Source organism: Pristiophorus japonicus, chromosome 13 (genome assembly GCF_044704955.1).
Source record: "Pristiophorus japonicus isolate sPriJap1 chromosome 13, sPriJap1.hap1, whole genome shotgun sequence".
Taxonomy (NCBI): domain Eukaryota; kingdom Metazoa; phylum Chordata; class Chondrichthyes; family Pristiophoridae; genus Pristiophorus; species Pristiophorus japonicus.
The window spans coordinates 18,454,213-18,473,847 of record NC_091989.1 but is presented as its reverse complement, the minus strand read 5'-3'; the positions used below and the strand labels follow the sequence as shown (position 1 = coordinate 18,473,847).

Below are 19,635 nucleotides of genomic sequence, written 5' to 3'. Positions count from 1 at the left end.
ATTTCTTTCTCCAAATGATGATTTTGGAAAAACGATCCGTAGAATTTTGAGATTAAAGCAGAAAATTCTGAAACGCATAGCAGATCAGTCAGCATCTGAAAGAGAAAGATTCGAATGGAACTGATCCGTGTGAGAGACACGTTCCTGGCCATTGTGAATGAGTTCCACTGAACAGTCCCACCCGAGAAGTTAACCTGTCATTTGTCTTTCCCATCCTGGCTGACGCACTGTGTATTTCCAGCAATTTCTGCTTTAATTTCAGACATCGAGCATTCATTTTTCTTCTAAAAATCCTGGACTAGTTTATCAAAGTAAGCGAGCATCATAGTTCAGCTGTCCTGATGTTACTGTAACAATATTCTGAGTGAGTAAAACCAAAACTGGGGATTTGATTAAAACTGCTGTGTGTTCCTTCTCCGAGAGCTCAATTTCCATTGATGGTTTATGCATTGTCTACTCTGGTAGCTTTTCTATTTAACTTATTTTATAACACATGAAAAGATATGACATAGAATGTACAACACAGGATCAGGCCATTCAGCCCAACTGGTCCATGCCGGTGTTTATTCTCCACACGAGCCTCCTTCCACCCTCTTTCATCTCAACCCAGTATCATATCCTTCCATTCCTTTGTTCATGTGTTTATACCTTGCTTCTCCTTAAATACATCAAATAGATGCAGGATGAAGCAAGGGAATGAAGCAACCACGGTGCATCTCTTTCTTGTTAATATCTGCTGAAAGGGAGAAAAAAGAACATAGAAATGTATGTGGACACAGTAAATGGTGGGTTGGGAGTGGTACAGGCCAGTAATTCAATCAAATGATCCTAATGATGTCTTGATTTGTGAGAGCAAAACTGAAGTGGTTTGTGAACGTCAACATGATCCCAAGATTGAGTTATTGATTTAACAAGTATCTGGTACTGAGTTTATTTGTTAAAATGTTATGTCTATCATTTATATACATCTAGATGAAGAACCAAGGCCCATAGTGCAGGACATGTCCAAGATTGAAAAATATAGGAGAGAAGATGAGTTAAATCAAGTAGCAGTTGGGTTTTAAAAGCTTGTGGATTGGAAGAAGGAGGAAAGACTGAAGAAGGTGCGGAGGTCCACATCTTTGAGATCCTGGGAAAGAGTGAGTTCGAGCATGAGACAGTGCCATGGATCTTGTTTTTAACACAATGAGTGCATAGGGAGTAAAAAGAACATGTAGGGCAGTGTATTTGGAGCTTTGGAGGAACAAGATAGGAAAGAAAATTTCCCAACTGCACAACCGGTAGCGGTGTGACCGTCTTTTTCCTACACATGAATGAATAATATTGTGCAATACATATTATGTTGATGCCCTGTTTGCATAAAAATTGGGTTGTGCCTTGTATTCAGAGAACTGGACTTAATCATTAAGCACAACCACACTGACAGGATTTGAAGTAAAATAAATCATAACTGGCTAGAATGTGCACGTTAATCTCATAGGAAGTCAGACCTCCACAATCCAACTGGGTCATTCTCATGCACATAAAAACATTTCCATTATAAAGGGTAAAGGGTCAATTAGCTGTCTGGACCGACTATCTGAACCTGACCCCTTAATGTAAATCCATCTTACTTAGTACCAATCAGGCTTGTGTTTTATGAGATTATATACACAGTTGTAACTCTTTGAATAATGAAAGCACCATTAAGAATTTTGACATTTGTTATCTGCCAGGGTTTCCTCAGGCAATCCTAGCGATTTTTATAAAAATGGCAACATGTGAAGGACAGTCTTACTCGGGTGACAGCTGTATAAAATGGACAGTGTACAGGAGAGGATTGTAGGGATTGAATGTTTGATTAGACAGGGCAGCTATGTAGAATAAACACATATACTGAATGATTTTTGATTCTCTTTCAAATGTTGTAAATTTCGACAGCATTGTATGAAATTGATTTGTGAAGAGGTTATACCTTCCATTTGTGTATTGAATGCACTGGGCCCTGGATTGCTTGGTACAGTTTTCCATTTATGCCAAATTCCTATTTTAATTGCAGAAATCTGCAGTGTAATAGTTGGTAGTTACAGAGTAACAAGGAGATTGTACCCGATTCTGCACATGCTTAAATGCCATTTCTATGTAGCAAAGAGAGTGTGTAGTGCCTGAGCTGAGTACTGATTCCTGGTGTGGAAGGACCAGAAGAAGAGGCAAATATTTTTGAAGAGTTCACACTATTCTCTCCACAAATGCTCCCTGACCTGAGTGCTTCCAGCACTTTCTGTTTCAGATATCCAGCATCTGCAGTTTTTTGCTTTTTCTTATATTTTCTTTTCAGATTTTTTTTTAGACATGGCTGTTACAGATCCCCAAAATAAAGGTTAATTTAGACGGTAGAACATGGAGAGTGGACAACTAATCAGAAAGTATTTCATGGACACCTATAAATATCAGGAAATTTAGCAGGAAGCATTCATCTGAAAGCCAGATGTGTCCTCCAGATAAGTTAGTGAGTAGCAGTTCATAGGTAAGGAAGGAATATTTATATATGTTCGGATGACAACAGAAAAGGGTTTTGATTGCTGATTACTTCTGCATTTACGAGATTACACTGAAGAATGAAATATTTTTCTTCCTTTTATTTTCTTTTGTTCCAGCACCATTGGGTTATGGGAGGGAAAGATCCCACACGTCCTGTGACCTGGCCAATATTTATCCCTCAATCAACATCACTAAAACAGATTATCTGGTCATTATTGCATTGCTGTTTGTGGGAGCTTGCTGTGAGCAAGTTGGCTGCCACGTTTCTCACAACAGTGACTACACTCCAAAAAGTGCTTCATTGGCTGTAAAGCGCTTTGAGATGTCTGGTGGTCGTGAAAGGCACTATATAAATGCAAGTCTTCTTTCTTTCCTGATGCTCACAATCTTACATTTTTCCTTTGTTTAGTCTTCTCTTTGGAAATGCTTTCTAAAACAAAAAGACACTATTTATGTTGATAAATTTCTTAATTTCCAGAAATTTTTGTTTGATTAGAGAAATATAAGATGGATAGGCATTATCTATACTATACTACCTGTACTAAAAGTTTTGTATCTGCAGGAGTATAGCATTCGTACTTATTCTCTTTGCATCCCTTGCTAATTACCCGGCATTATCAATCAGATCCAAGATTCATATTGCACAACAAGCACAGATGGCAGCCATTATAGTCCACACCAAAAGCTGAAACTGCAAGTTTGAATAAATTCAACCACTTGAATACATCTAACTCCCTATGTGCTAACAATTTATGTAAGTTAAAATAACTGTACTCAATTGCAAATTTAAGTTGTAAGTAACATTTTTAACTCGTTTGACGTTCTGAGCCAAGTCAAGTCAGAGAGTCCAATTGTGAGCAAACCCAGTCAGAAGCATCAACTGCTGAGGCCCGTTCAATTCCATTTTATAAATGATGTTGTCCCTGAATAATGTCACAAGAGATCAACTAAATATTTATAGGTTAAAGGTGCATAGCCCCAGCTGTCTCATTTTTTTCCGAATACAATACAGAAGTTGAAAATTCAAGTTATTAATGGAACTCAGCATTTAAATATTGTAAATGACTGGAGAACTTTTGTTTAATGTTGTATTAGCATATTGCTTTCAATTTCCGATTCATTGCTTCCATGTAATCATCCAATTCCTCTTCTTTTTTTAAATCAAATAGTAACAAAATGATGGTGACTGTCGAGGGGCGTATAGTTTACATTATCTGGCTAAATCCAGATATTATTTCAACTAGGGTTCTCCATGCTAAAAATGCAGTACCCATGAAGTCAAATGATTGAAAAGCATTAGCTTGATATTTAAAACCTGATTTTCTATTTTTCCAACAGTTTTTTAAAAATTCTGGTTTACACTGTGAATATTGAGGAAATTATCTGAAGGACTGGGCTTTCAAACAGTCATTAAGGCCATTTTAGAACCTGAATTTTCATCCAGAGCTAGGCATGCAGACCAAAGTTCCTTCTTACTTTTTTTTCATTCGTGGTCCCTTTAAATTTGCTGCGCATGTGTGGTATCTCTTCCAGCGACAGCAGCCTGCACGGGACCTCACGATTAATGCGTGGCCACACATCTTTGGGGGGGGAACATTGGCGCAGACATCTTGTCTTCATTGCACTCCATTCTTCATTGACAAATCTTCTAGCATTTTTTCAGGGTGTAACTAGTAGAGTGGATAAGGGAGAACCAGTGGATTTGGACTTTCAAAAGGCTTTTGACAAGGTCCCACACAAGAGATTAGTGTCCAAAATTACGGCACCTGGAATTGGAGGTAATGTATTGACGTGGATAGAGAATTGGTTGGCAGACAGGAAGCAAAGGCCCCAAGTTTCCACACGCGTCAAAACAGGCGCCCCTCCGAGCTGGGCGCCCGTTTTTCGCCCCTAAAACGGCGCCTAAAAAAAAACCGCGGTATTCTCGAGCGCCTTGAAGCTCCATGTCTGCCTGGCGCGGCGTGCAGGGGGCGGAGCCTACCACTCGCACCGATTTTGTAAGTGGGAGGGGGCGGGTACCATTTAAATGAGTTTTTGTCGTGCCGGCAACCCTGCGCGTGCGCGTTGGAGCGTTCGCGCACGCAGTGTGAAGAAAACATTGGCACTCGGCCATTTTTGTAGTTCTTTGCAGCTGTTCATTTTTTTTATCATTTTTTAATAAAAGCCCACTGCCCTTCCATGATCAGCACTGAGGCTTCTTGCAGCAGTGAAAAGGCTGCAGGAAGCCTCAGAAGTTGAGGCAGCCTTTTCCCGACGGGCCCGACCGACGGCAGGGGGGCCTCGGGAATGGCTGCGTCAACTTCTGAGGCTTCCTGCAGCCTTCTCACTGCCTCCCCCCCCCCCCGCGGGAACGGCTGCTGCCGTCGGTCGGTCGGGCCCTCACTGCGTTTCCCCTGCCCCACCCCCCCCCCCCGGGAACGGCTGCCTCAACTTGTGAGGCTTCCTGCAGCATTCTCCCAGCCTGAAGCACTTTCACACAGGTAGGAACATGGTTTATTTAATCTTTTCTTTGCTTATAAATTTTTATTCCGGTTGGAATTATTTGTATAATATTTGTATCAGTATAACTAAGGATTTATTGTCGAATTTAATGACTTCCCTTCTCCCCCCCCCCCCCCGCCCCCCACCTCGTTCCCGACACCTAATTTGTAACCTGCGCCTGATTTTTTTAATGTGTAGACGAGGTTTTTTCAGGCCTTCAAAAATCTTCACTTGCTCCATTCTAAGTTAGTTTGGAGTACGTTTTCACTGTGGAAACTTTCAAATCAGGCGTCAGTGGCCGGACACGGCCCCTTTTGAAAAAAAAATTCTGTTCAAAAGTGAAACTGTTCTACCTGACTAGAACTGCAGAAAACTTAAATGTGGAGAATTGCGATTTCTAAGATACTCCGTTCTCCACCAGTTGCTCCTAAAAATCAGGAGTAAATCATGTGGAAACTTGGGCCCATCAAGTGGGAATAAACGGGTCCTTTTCAGAATGGCAGGCAGTAACTTGTGGGGTTACCGTAAGGTTCAGTGCTGGGACCCCAGCTATTTACACTGTATATTAATGATGTAGACAAAGGAATTGAATGTAATATCTCCAAGTTTGCAGATGACACTAAGCTGGGTGGCAGTGTGAGCTGTGAGGAGAATGCCAAGAGGCTGCAGGGTGATTTGGGCAGTTTAGGTGAGTGGGCAAATGCATGGCAGATGCAGTATAATGTGGATAAGTGTGAGGTTATCCATTTTGGTGGCAAAAACAGGAAGGCAGATTATTATCTGAATGGTGACAGATTAGTAAAAGCGGAGGTGCAACGAGACCTGGGTGTCATGGTACATCAGTCATTGAAAGTAGGCATGCAGATACAACAGACAGTTAAGAAAGTAAAATGGCATGTTGGCCTTCATAGCGAGGGGATTTGAGTATAGGAGCAGGGAGGTCTTACTGCAGTTGTACAGGGCCTTGGTGAGACCACACCTTGAGGTATTGTGTGCAGTTTTGGTCTCCTAATCTGAGGAAGGACATTCTTGCTTATTGAGGGAGTGCAGCGAAGGTTCACCAGACTGATTCCCGGGATGGCAGGACTGATATATCAAGAAAGACACTGGATCGACTCGGCTTATATTCACTGGAGTTTGGAAGAATGAGAGGGGATCTCATAGAAGCATATAAAATTCTGAAGGGATTGGACAGGTTAGATACAGGATGAATGTTCCCGATGTTGGGGAAGTCCAAAACCAGGGGTCACAGTCTAAGGATAAAGGGTAAGCCATATAGGACCGAGTTGAGGAGAAACTTTTTCATCCAGAGAATTGTGAACCTGTGGAATTCGCTACCACAGAAAGTTGTTGAGTCCAGTTCATTGGATAGATTCAAAAGGGAGTTAGATGTGGCCCTTACGGCTAAGGGAATCGGGGGTATGGAGAGAAGGCAGGAGTGAGGTACTGAAGTTGCATGATCAGCCATGATCATATTGAATGGTGGTGCAGACTCGAAGGGCCGAATGGCCTGCTCCTGCACCTATTTTCTATGTTTCTATGTATTGAGCAAGCAGTGTGGATTTCTCAGGATTTTATATGCTTCCACGAGACCCCTCTCATTCTTCCAAATTCCAGTGAATATAAGCGTAGTCGATCCACTATGTCTTCATATGCCAATCCTGCCATCCCGGGAATCAGTCTGGTTGAACCTTCGCTGCACTCCCTCAGTAAGCAAGAATGTCCTTCCTCAGATTAGGAATTGGAGGTTCTTAAATATGGTGATGGCATTCTGCATGTGTCAGATACCCAGCTAACTAAAAATAAATTAATTTAACTTTGTAGTACTGCTAAGCCAATGCCCCTGATGTCAGCAATGACTGTTTTATGTTTTAAAACACAGTCAACACCAATTGAATAAAAGGATAATCATTTTTCTAGCTATTCAATTTTTTTGTTCAAGGGTTTGGACGAATTTCTCTGAAAAGTAATGTATACTCTACGGCCTTTATTTGGGTCTTTTATTAACATTTGATGCATATATAACATGCTATTTATCAATGAGTTATTTAAAAATGAGCTGGAATCAATAGGAAATCTGGATTGGTTTTTAAAAATGACCCCGTGCACTATTGCAGTGAGATGCCACAGCTTTCAGCAGCAAACTTAATGAAGAAGAAAGCCCATCAAATCTATGAGTAGATACAAAGTGTGCTGGATCCCAGAATTCGAATCCTGAGAGGGCAATTATTGCATACAGGCCATCGTGATTTCATTTCCTGCACTTTATTGCTCTATTTTATAGGGGAATAAAATAGTCAAGTGCGATGTGTTTCATACGCTGTGAATGATGGAGTGCGAAGGTGTATTATAATTAGCAGCATTGCCCAAACTGCAGCAGCATTAAGCAGTAGATGAAGAATAATGGATACCTGGGACTCATTGTAAGGCAGTGAATTACGTCATAAACTGCACAAACTAAATGAAAGCTCCTCATAATGACTGTCCGCCCCATGAGGTTACATTACAGCATTGAAAGCACTCCCTGGTATCCCTGCATATTTTACTGACACTTTCTATGTAATTTTATTTTTGTTTTTGTCCAAGTTTGTATTTTTTTTTAATTTGCTTCAGCTGCTTTTGTGAACACTAATCTTGTGGGATAATTCATGAAGTGGTACAGTAGTCAAAGACAAGGTATTAAGTGACTGTGTGATTCATTGAATGGATTCTGTGCTGTTTTGTAGTAGCGTGAAAGTTGTTTGCACACTTAAGTCGAGGGTCCCAGGGTTTTAAAAAAGTGATTCTGATGAAATAGTCAGATAACTATATTGTGGGATGGGGCTTTTCGCTCAACTCATCTGAAGGCATTGACTCCCTGCTGGGTACAGTTCCACAGGCATCGACCGGCAGCTTTCCAGTATTCCAAATAAGTTGCCGTTCTTCGTGTGTGACTTTAGACAGCAAGTGTCAACAGGCTATTAAACTATGGGAGCACCACAGTTGAACCTGTTTCCATTCTCAGCCAACATTCTCTATGTCCCATAGCGCTGGCGAGGCAGTGCTCAGGAACAGAAATCCTCTCCAGTTGTACCATCCAACACAGTCCTTTTTGAGATTCGCATACTCTGCACAGACCAAAGATTAAATCTCAGGAACTCAATCTCTCCTCATCACTCCTTTAACCAGCTGGCCCATTGACCAAGTCCCAAATTGGATTTTTTCCTGAGAAGAATGACTGCGATACATGCGCCCTGCATTGTTGTCAGAATATAGTTTGGTTTTTCAAGCAATTTATTATACTTATCTTTCTTTAAAAGCATATTTCTTTTACTGCTACTATCTCTGCTTCTTGCTTTTGTAAGTTCTCTTCGATAGGCCCCCTTTGCAGCTTGTAGCCACGGGCCAGGGAAGGCCACCTGCTTTCCGGGTTTTGGCGTTGTTAGTAACCACCCAGAGGCAGTGTTGCAAGCCTCCCTGTACCTGGACTTCCAATTAGCACCTCCTCAGATTGGTAATTCAGCAGAGGGCGAGATGAGTGAGTTATCCCACCATGCCTGACTGCTCCGCTGTATCGTCTCTGCATTTCCCATTCTTTAAAGGGTTAATTGGTTTCAGCCAGGATATGGTAAACAAACAATTTCTGCTTTTCTCTCTCTGAACATAAACATTAAGATACTATTTTGACATACTGCAACAGTAATGCACAGATTAAATTCCCCATAGTTAGATTAAAAGCAAAGACATTAGATTAAAATAGTCATATTTCCTAAATGGAATGAAAAGTTTACACAGAGTGTACAATAAAACGTGATACTGCAGAAGGAAGGCAGGCAAGCCTTGGGTGATGGTTTCAGCTGTTAGTGACTGATTAGATTCAAGGTTCTTGATCTCTTTCTTGTGTAATTGGCAAAATGGCTACTATTAGAAAGGAAGGCAGATTTAGAGGTTTCGTAGCACCCTAGAGCTTAGCAACATCCTGATGATTGCATTTCAGAAGAGCCTATTTAATGCAATTATGCGACTGATGCCTTTATTTTTTTTTAAACGTTCCCACCACCCATCAAATTAGATGTTGCACCAAGCTTTATTTAATCATTGCTTCCATCGGGGGATTAACGCAATTTGTGAGGGATGCATCATATGTTCAAATGATGAAGTAATTTAGTCTGAGCAATTTTTTTTACCTTTTACTCTGACTTTTTGCTGGGTATGCACCCTTCCAACACCACACCCTGGTAGTTATTGAATCCAAAATGTTAACAAGTTTGTATTTAAGGACAGACTGTAATTCTACATTCCAAGAATAATGATATATTACTGTGTGTTTGAAGAGAGTAAGTGGTTGGCAAGCCCTTTCTCTTGGATGGGGTGGAGCGTGCAAAGTCTGGTCCCGTCCACATACATGCAGGTTCTAGTAGGAATCATCACATAATGACCAGGAGTGGGAAGTGAAATATTTTCCATTTCCTTGGCCCAGAAACACTGAAGCCACTCATAGTGCCCAAGCTGCTACCAGAGGAGAGACTGAACCTGAAACCATCCCAATCTTTTTGTGTTTTTAATAGTAATTTGTTTGAACACACTGTCTTCATGAATCTTTCAGAAGATGCAGCTTTACTATGGTATCCATGGAACTGCGATACGTCTATACATTTGTAACACAGGACTTGGAGACAAATCTACAAAATCTCTGATTCTTAGTGCATAGTGCTCTTCAATCTTGGAGAGAAATATATATTTGTATTTCAGAATTCCAATCTCCTGTACGGCGGGCACAGTGTGGTAAAATGGCAGTCGTCATTACCCACTACGTTTGCATCCAGAGTTAAAATGGCCCAGGCCTCATGGTGGCACCGTAATGGACACATCGCCCCCGCCCCCTATAGTTATATAGGGCTGGGGAAGTTATAGGGCTATAGTTTGTCTGAAAATACTAATCATTTAATGGGTGTTTTTGTGACTGGAAGGCTATTTCCTGTGGGGTTCTGCAGGGCTCAGCACTAGGTCCCTTGCTTTTTGTGGGATATATTAAAGATTCAGACTTAAATGTAGGGGGGTATGATTAAGAAGTTTGCAGATGATATAAAAATTGGCTGTGGTTGATAATAAAGAAGAAAGCTGTAGATTGCAGGAAGCTGTCAAGGGGGGCACAACAGTGACAAATGGAATTCAATCCAGAGAAGTGTGAGGTAACGCATTTGGGAAGGGCTAACAGGGCAAGGGAATACACATTAAATGGTAGGACACTGAGAAGTGTCGAGGAACAAAGTGACCTTGGAGTGCATGTGCAGGACAGGTAGATAAGGTGGTTAAGAAGGCTTTACTTGCCTTTATTAGCTGAGGCATAGAATACAAGAATAGGGAGGTTCTGCTTGAACTATGTAAAACACTAGTTAGGCCACAGCGAGAGTACTGCGTGCAGTTCTGGGCTCTACATTGCAGGAAATATGTGATTGCACTGGAGAGGGTGCAGAGGAGATTTACGAGGATGTTGCCTGGATGATTTTAGCTTTGAGGAAAGATTAGATAGGCTGGGTTTGTTTTCTTTGGAACAGAGGAAGCTGAGTGGAGACCTTATTGAGGTGTATAAAATTATGAGGGGCTGAGATAGAGTGGACAGGAAGGACCTGTTTCCCTTAGCAGAGGCGTCAACAACCAGAGGGCATAGATTTAAAGTAATTGGTAGGAGGTTTAGAGGGCATTTGAGGGGAAATGTTTTCACCCAGAGGATGCTGAGAGTCTGGAACTCATTGCCTGAAAGGGTGGTCGAGGCAGAAACCATCACCACATTTTACAAGTACTTGGAGGTGCACTTGAAGTGCCATAACCTGCAGGGTTACAGACCAAGAGCTGGAAAGTGGGATTCGGCTGGATAGCCTCTTTGTTAGCCGGCACGGACATGAAGGGCCGAAATGGCCTCCTTCCGTGCTGTAAAATTCTATGATTCCCTGATTACAGAGTTAAAATGGACAAAGTAACTACTCTTTCATTAAATACTGGGTTAATTTTTAAAATTATTACTGATAAAAGCAGAAAGTGCTGCATCTGTTGAACAGCAGCTGCAGAGAGAGAGAAACAAAAATTAGTAGCTCATGTGGAGCCTCGATCATAACACATCCAAATCTCCCAGTGTTGCATCGAATTTACGGCACAGAAACAGGCTATTTGGCCCAACTGATCTGTGTTTATGCTCCACACGAGCCTCCTCCCACCCTACTTCATCTAACTCTATCAGCATATCCTTCTATTCCTGTCTCCCTTGTGTGTTTATCTAAATTCCCTTAAATCCACCTCCGCTATTCACCTCAACTACTCCCTGTGGTAGCGAGTTCCACATTCTAACCACTCCCTGGGTAAAGAAGTTTCTCCTGAATTCCTTATTGGATCATTAACCTTGTTTTTTTCTTGAGATGCCGATGGATCTGTTGTGTATTTTCAACATTTTGTGTTTTTAATTTCATCTTCCAGCATTTTCAGTTTATTCTTTTTATTATTAAAGGTGCAACTGTAAATCATCTTGTAATCCACTTGAGGGAAAAATAAACTGATAGTGGCGATAAATGAAAAAGTATGATTGCTTAAAATGAGAAATAGAAATAGTCGGTGTTGTAAATACACAACAGCATCACCAGCATCTGAAAAATACAAGGTAGGTTAGCATTTGCTCCCACGGGTTTGGCTCAAAACGTTAACCTGTGTTTTCTTGCTGTGCATTTCACACGGGTTATTTCTGAATTGTTAAGAGTCAGGTGATTCAGTGCACCTTCGGGCAATAGATTGTAAATTTTCTGAAGCCCGTTGTCACGCCCATGCCTGCTTTCAAACTTCAACTGCGTTGGAATGCCTCCACATCAAAGAAATGGGCCATTGCAACCATCAGTGATTAATGCAACTTTAAAGGGATAATTATTTGGCATCGATCGTGCATCTACCATGCATTTTATCCATCATACTGTTAAATTTCTGTTTGGCAAGGGTATTGAGGGTTATGGAACCAAGGCAGGTAGATGGAGTGAAGGTACAGATGAGCCATGATCTAGTGGCATAGTGGTTATGTTACTGGACTAATAATCCGGAGGCATAAGTTCAAATCCCACCATGGTAGCTGGGGGAATTTAAATTCAGTTAATTAAATAAATCTAGAATTTTTTTTTTAAAAGCTAGCATCAGTAATGATGACCATGAAACTACCGGATTGTCGGAAAAACCCAACTCGTTCACTAATTCCCTTTTGGGGAAGGAAATCTGCCGTCCTTACCCGGTCTGGCCGACATGTGACTCCAGACCCACAACAATGTGGTTGACTCTTAACTGCCCTCTGAAATGGCCCAGCAAGCCACTCAGTTGCACCAAACTGCTACAACAAAGCCAGCACTGTGGGAGTACCTTCACCACACGGATTGCAGCAGTTTAAAAAGGTGGCTCATCACCACCACCTCAAGGGCAATTCAGGATGGGCAATAAATGCCCACAGCGACACCCACATCCCATGAACAAATAATTTTTTGTAATTGTTCCTATGTTCAGATATACCACTGCAACAGGTGCAAAACAATCTTTTTTACAAGGAAAACTATCACTCTATTCTGGATATGTATGACCTGGAGTCTGAAACTAACAAGCTTTTCCCATTTTTCACAGTTCCCTCACAAAACAATTGAACTGAGGCTTGGCTTACTTATCAATTAAGATTATGGCCTTAACTGAGAATAGCCACACCACAACGGCAGCACAATGCATTGTGCATAACTACCTGTCCTTGTAAAGCAGCCTATCATCTGACTTGCTATGAGCAGTGCCACAGGAGATTTACTCATTGTAAATTATCGACTTTATGGAGGCGGAGGTTATGGCAGTTTCCGTACAGGGAGTAGCAAAGTAAGTTTCAATTGCACTCAACACTCAGTCGATATAGCTGAACTGCTGGTGGGTGATGCTCAGGACGCAAGGTTTCGAATGGTATACAGGTTTGAACCTCTCTTATCCGGGACTCCCTTATCCGGCACCACCCCTTGTCTGGCACCATTCCCGGCCACCAGGTGGCACATACGCAGAACGCAGCTGGTCAAAATCCTTTCATCCCCAGTCTCAGAATTCTACTCCAGAATCCCTGTTCCGAGTCCCAGTGGGCGACAAGCTGATCCTCCTTGGCGACTTTAACGCCAGAGTTGGAAAGGATACAAACCGCTGGGGAGGTGTGATCGGCAGAGACGGGGTAGGAAAAACCAACTCGAATGGTACCCTCCTCCTGATGAAATGCTTGGAACATGGTCTTGTCATAACCAACACCTTGTTTCGTCAGAGAGACAAGTACAAGTCTTCGATCCAAGCACTGGCATCCGCTAGACTACGTCACCTTTCGAGTGAGAGTCCGCAAGGACATGCGCATCATCTGTGCCATGACAGGAGCTGACGACTGCTGGACAGACCACCACCTAATCCACTCAGTGATGTCCATCAATGTAGCCCCAGAACAGCTAACAGTGGCAGCAACAGAAACGATGCCACAGGAAAATCAACGCTGGAGCACTCAAAGACCCTGCTAAGAAAGCGCTATTCCGCCAGCACCTCACTACCAACCTGACGACTTCCAGTGACCCAGAGACAGAGAGTGTCCACAGCGCCTGGTCTGCCCTCAAGGCCTCCATAATTCGCACCTGTGAAGAGACGCTCGGTCACTCAACCAGGAAACTGCAAGACTGGTTCAACGAGAACGTCCAGAAGCTAATAAGCCACAAGCGCAAGGCATTCTTGAATTGGAAACAGCAAGACAACTCGAGAGCAAGAAACCAGCTCTACAGATGTCTGAAGGCCGAGATCCAACAAAAAACTCGCGGCCGAAAGAACAGATGGTGAGTGGAGAAAGCACAGGAGATCCAGCAACTAACCAACAACCACGATGTGCGTGGATTCTTCAACGCAGTCATCATCATGGGCAGTCCCTCGAAATCGAGGAAGACTTACTTCCACTCCAAAAGTGAGTTCTCAGATGACTGAACAGTCCAATACGGGAATTATAGTCTCTCTCGCAGGAAAGGATGGGTGGGGAGTCTGGTTTGCCGCACGATCCTTCCACCGCCCGCACCTATTTTTTGCATGCACTTGGCGACGAAACTCGAGGTGCTCAGCGCCCTCTCGGATGCCCCCTCCCTCCCACTTAGGGCGGTCTTTGGCCAGGGACTCCCAAGTGCAAGTGGCGATGTTGCACTTTATCAAGGAGGCTTTGAGGGTGTCCTTCAAACGCCTCCTCTGCCCACCTGGGGCTCACTTGCCGTGTAGGAATTCCAAGTGCCCGGAACTCCTACATGGCAACGTAGTCAAGACCACCTGCGGCCCAAGGTCCTACCCCACTGGGGGCCACGAATGGATAAGTACTCATTAAGGACAGAGAGGTAGTCAGTGCCCACTGGAAGGAGCACTTCAAAGATCTCCTTAATCGAGACTCTGTCTTCAATGTGAGTGTACTCGACCCCATCCCGCAGCATGCTACCTGCCACCACCTCAGTACAACCCCAGCCCGACATGAGGTTGAAAAGGCCATCCGACAACTGAAGAACAACAAGGCCTCAGGAGCAGATGGAATCCCCACCAAAGCACATGGCGGAGAAGCACTATTGGCGCGAATACATGAACTCATTTCTGTTGTTTGGAAGGAGAAGAGCAAGATGGGATCTCAGATGCCATAATCGTGACCATCTTCAAGAAAGGGGACAAGTCCGATTACAATAATTACAAAGCAGTTTCCCTGCTGTCTACCACAGGTAAAGTCATCGAAAGAATCCTCCTCAGTTGCCTTCTCCCTGTGGCTGAAGAGTTCCTCCCAGAGTTGTAATGCAGATTCCACCCACCTAGGGGCACAAAAGTCATGATCTTTACCACGCATCAAATTCAAGAGAAATGCAGGGAACAACACCGACCTCTGTACATTGGCCTACTTTGACCTCACAAAGGCCTTCGACACTGTCAACCATGAGGGAGCGTCGTCTTCAAATTCGGCTGCCCTCAAATGTTTGTCATCATCCGCCTGCTTCACGATGACATGCAAGGCGTGATCCTGGCCAACAGATCCAATTCATGTACGGACCGGGGTTAAGCAAAGCTGTGTCATCGTACCAACGCTCTTCTTGATCTTCCTTGCTGCAGTGCTCCATCTCACCCGCAGTAAGCTCCCTGCTGGAGTGGAGCAAATCCTCAGAATAAACAGGAAACTGTTCAACCTCTGTCGTCTCCAGACCAGATCCAAGGTCGTCCCATCCTCTGTCATTGAATTACAGTATGCAGATGATGCTTGCGTCTGCGCGCACTCGGAGGCCGAACTCCAAACCGTCGTCAATACCTTCACCATAGCGTACAAGAGCATGGGCCTAACACTAAACATCCATAAGACAACGGTCCTGTACCAACCTGCCCTGCAACACAGTACTGTCCCCCTGATTATCAAAATCCACGATGAGGCCTTGGACAACGTGGACCATTTTCCATACCTCAGGAGCCTACTGTCAACTCTGGTCGATGACGAGATCCAACACCGATCGCCTTCAGTGTACCAGCGCAGCCTTCAGTCGCCTGAGGAAGAGAGTGTTTGAAGACCAGGACCTCAAACCCAGCACCAAGCTCATGGTCTACAGAGCAGTAGTGATACCCGCCCTCCAATATGCTTCAGATGCATGGACTATATACAGCAGGCACATCAAAGCACTGGAGAAGTACCACCTACGCTGCCTCCGCAAGATCCTGCAAATCCATTGGCGGGATAGGCGCACCAACGTCGGTGTTCTCGCACAGGCCAACATCCTCAGCATCGAAGCATTGACAACACTCGGATCAGTTCCGATGGACGGGCCACATCGTCCGCGTGTCCGATACAAGACTCCCAAAACCAGCGCTCTACTCTGAGCTCCGACACGGCAAACGAGCCCCAGGTGGGCAGAGGAAATGCTTCAAGGACAACCCTCAAGGCATCCTTGGAAAAAGTGCAACATCCCCACCGACACTTGGGAATCCTTGGCCAAAGACTGCTCAAAGTGGAAGAGAAGAATCCGGGAAGGTGCTGAACACCTCGAGTCTCTTCACCAGGAGCAAGCGGAAGGAGCGGCTGACAACCCAAGCACCCCAACCAACATTACCTCAACCACCATCTGCCCCACCTGTGACAGAGTCTTTTGTCCCGATTCGGACACATCAGTCACCTGAGAACTCATTTTTAGTGTGGAAGCTCCAAGTGATTGCCGAAGAAGAAGAAACAGCGGGGGAAGCTCACAAGGGTAAGAGAGACTCAAAAGAAAGAAGATAAAATCACCATGTTGGGCCGCAGAGCTAGTGCAGCAGTGAATGCTGAGAAGAATAGGAGCTCCAGGGACAGAGCTAAGAAAGGGGAGGCTCATGGAGACAAAGATATCGTGAGCTCTGATGGATAGGTGTACTGTGAAGTTTTGTAATTGTTTTGCAGAAATACCTGCATGTGTTTATTTTATGTTATATTAATGTTATTTGTGGGGGCAATATAGAAGAGTGGTTGATGAAACATTGGGCCAAAAATTGCGGCCTCGCCGGGTGCATACAATCTGTCAAAATTTCTTTGACAAGTGTTGAGCCCAAATGACTTGCAGTTTACACAAAGGAATAGTTAAAAAATGTAATTCTTTGTAAGGCACGTAAGATTAATCAGACTTGGAGGTTTCAGTTAGTGCATGAAGTAGGGAATGCTGCACTTTCTTTTTTAACCAGCCGCATCAAACAGGTTGTTAGAACCATTAAAGCAGGAGCATTCCCTGCCATATTTAAAGGGCCATGAGCACCATGTTATTTTCCCCTTTTAAATCAATGATTGCAGAAGTTAATTAAAAAGAAAATGCCTTAATTGACATATATTTTCAATAGATGGGAGGTCAGACAGTTGCAGCATGGCCTGCAGGTGTGCTGGGTAATGTTTAAAAAAAATAGTTGAAAGACAGACACTAAACCATTATCACGAGCAGGAGGGGTGTGATTATAGCGGGACAGGTTTACATGGGAATTTATAATGGGTGGGAAAAGTTGGCGCAAGAAATATGACAACAGGAGGTTAAGTGGTACCAGCAGGTAAAGTAACTTTCAGCATCAGACTTTCATGAAATTCAGTAAATATAAAGATTGATGGCAGTGAGTGGTTCAAGTGATAAACCTCAACCATTCGAAGTTTACTGTTTATTTTTGAAATTGGGTATTAGAGCATTTGAAGGCAGGTGTAACACAGACTTGTTGCTGGGGCCACAGAAAGGCTTGAGCTTCAACTTAAACTGGGGGCGTCAATAAAGAGGCACAAGTTTCTCCTGCCCAAGCAGCCCTGGTGGTTTATTATTGGGACGACTGCATACAGATGCCAGAACTGTCTGGGTGATTTGCTCAATCTGATAAAGTAATAAGAATATTTGCTGATTATATTGCGGGCTGACTTTTCGAATTGCTCCAGAAGGTTGGGATGCAGCTCAAGTAATTCACGTGCTGTCATTTAAACCTTTAAATTGGACTGCTACTGTGAAATTCACTTACACATAACTACCTTCTGGGAGCCATACTTGCTTGTTTGTGCTGATGTTAGAAACTGGTGCCACACCACTTGCAAGTTTCAGGGACATGAAATAGAAAGCCATCCTCTTTTCCTTCTTTGAGGAGGTGTATGTGAAATACATTTTGCATTTCTTCGTCGCAAATAGAAGCGTGGTTCAAGTCTATCTCCTTGCGAGTTTGTGAGATAGCTACATGCAGTTCCTGACCGGGGTAAGTCTTTGTTGAACAAAGACGCACACAAAACAGTCATCTTTCATTTTCTCAATCTTAATAAGTTGGAGTTATCCCTTAATAGTTTTTACATAGCAATGTAATCCTTTGAGAGCAAAAAATACAGCCTGGACATGATGCCATTCTGGTCAAATTTGTAGTAAATAGCATTACTCTGTTTCTCGTATCCAGCTAAGTGTAGAGTGTTTGTTTCTGGCTATAACCAATGAACTTGTCAGGGCAACATCAGATTCAATACATTTGCAAGCTAGGGTTGTGACAAATAATAAAAAAATCCTGCATAAATCAGCTATCTCTTGATTCCCCCCGAGGACTTTCAAGACATGGTAAATGGGCAGTACAAAAGAAAAAAGGGCCTTTATCGTGATAACAGACTTGACCTCACTCTGTGAGATGCATCGCAAAACAGGGGAGCCGAACACTAAGTATCTTAATAGTTGGTGTTGAAACATTAGCAAATCCTTTGGGACAAGGTCATTCCACCAGCCCCAGGTTTCCCCAGCAGACTACTGCGGATGATGAAGCGATCAAAGCAGAATGCCAGTACATCATCAGAACCTCATTACACACCATTGTGCGTACACAGCTGCTGCAGCCGCAGCATTAGAAAACTTGCATTTAAATTCATTCGAGCTCCCATTTGACTTTCTTCTCGTCCTCAGCGCTGAAAGAATGCTCGAGCACGCAGTCCTGTTTGCATCCGTCCCCTCCTCGCTCTGCCGGTTAAAATGCCATCCATTTAACAGACCATTTAAAAAGCCTCATCAAGCCACCAGGGTCAGTCCTTTTGTGTGCATTAGGGGCTGACATGCTGTAATGTTGAACTAGTTGTGATTTCATGGACATGTTTATGAAGATTGATACAGCCAAGGTTCAGTGTTAACTTTTTACTGTCACTGGCTGCATTAGCATGCTTGTGTATTGGTTTTAGCATTGATTTATGAAGCGGCTGCTCCACAGTAAAGTCATCATACCAGCCCTGTTGTTGCCTGCCGCAAACATTACACACCACAGCCATAAGAGTATCAAGCAATAACTATAATCATGGTCATAATCTTCCTCCTGGACTCCCCATTGATTTGCTGTGTCTTCAGAGATGGCAAGAAAATACTTGCGACAATGAGCCTCTCCAGTATTTTTCATTGAAGGCAATTGGAGCAGAGGGTTGCAACTAATACTAATAATGTTCATCACACATCCATACTGCGTTCCTCAGTCAGATACGGAGAATTCTGAAGTGTTGTTAAACTGTAGATGAAGCAATTTGGAATTGAGAGCGAGCGAGACAAGCAGTGAGCATGCTAACAAATAGATATGTAGAACTGGCTGATATTTCAAATGGCAATGTCAATGCATGTTAAGAACAGCAAGCTGATTTGTGTTTCAATTCATTGAATAGGTGACTACATTCGTCCCTCCTACTACAATCGGATAGTCGAAGTGGTGTGATACCTGAACTCTGAGTTACTGAAGTTTTCACAGCCCAAAGAAGTGCTGGCTAACCATAGAGAAAATAAAAATGTCTGACTTGTTATTCCATGCTGCGCATTAGTGCATGGTGCATTTTTAAAGGTCTCTCCTGCTTTAGATGGACCATCACACTGCTACTGAAGATTTTCGCCATCCACGAAAATAACTCGTGATTTCTAATTCTTTTGGCGGGGGTTGCGGGGGAGGAGGAATGGTGCATGGTATCTTAGGAATTGTACCGACTGTTCACATTTGTAAAATTACAACCGTCACTGCTGTGATGTTCTGTGTCCATTGAGTAAAGAGTTAAAATGCACCTGCTTTTAGGGCCACTTGTGCCCCTCCCTATTCATTAAAACGACATTGATTATTCCACAAGCCGCTATAATTTAACTCCTGTAC

General features: G+C 43.2%; 1 protein-coding gene across 1 annotated transcript in view; it reads left to right on the top strand.

The window, feature by feature from the left end:
• The window catches only part of chchd3a (coiled-coil-helix-coiled-coil-helix domain containing 3a), a 334,738-nt gene that overhangs the window by 285,210 nt on the left and 29,893 nt on the right, over positions 1–19,635 (top strand). The window lies entirely within an intron of this gene.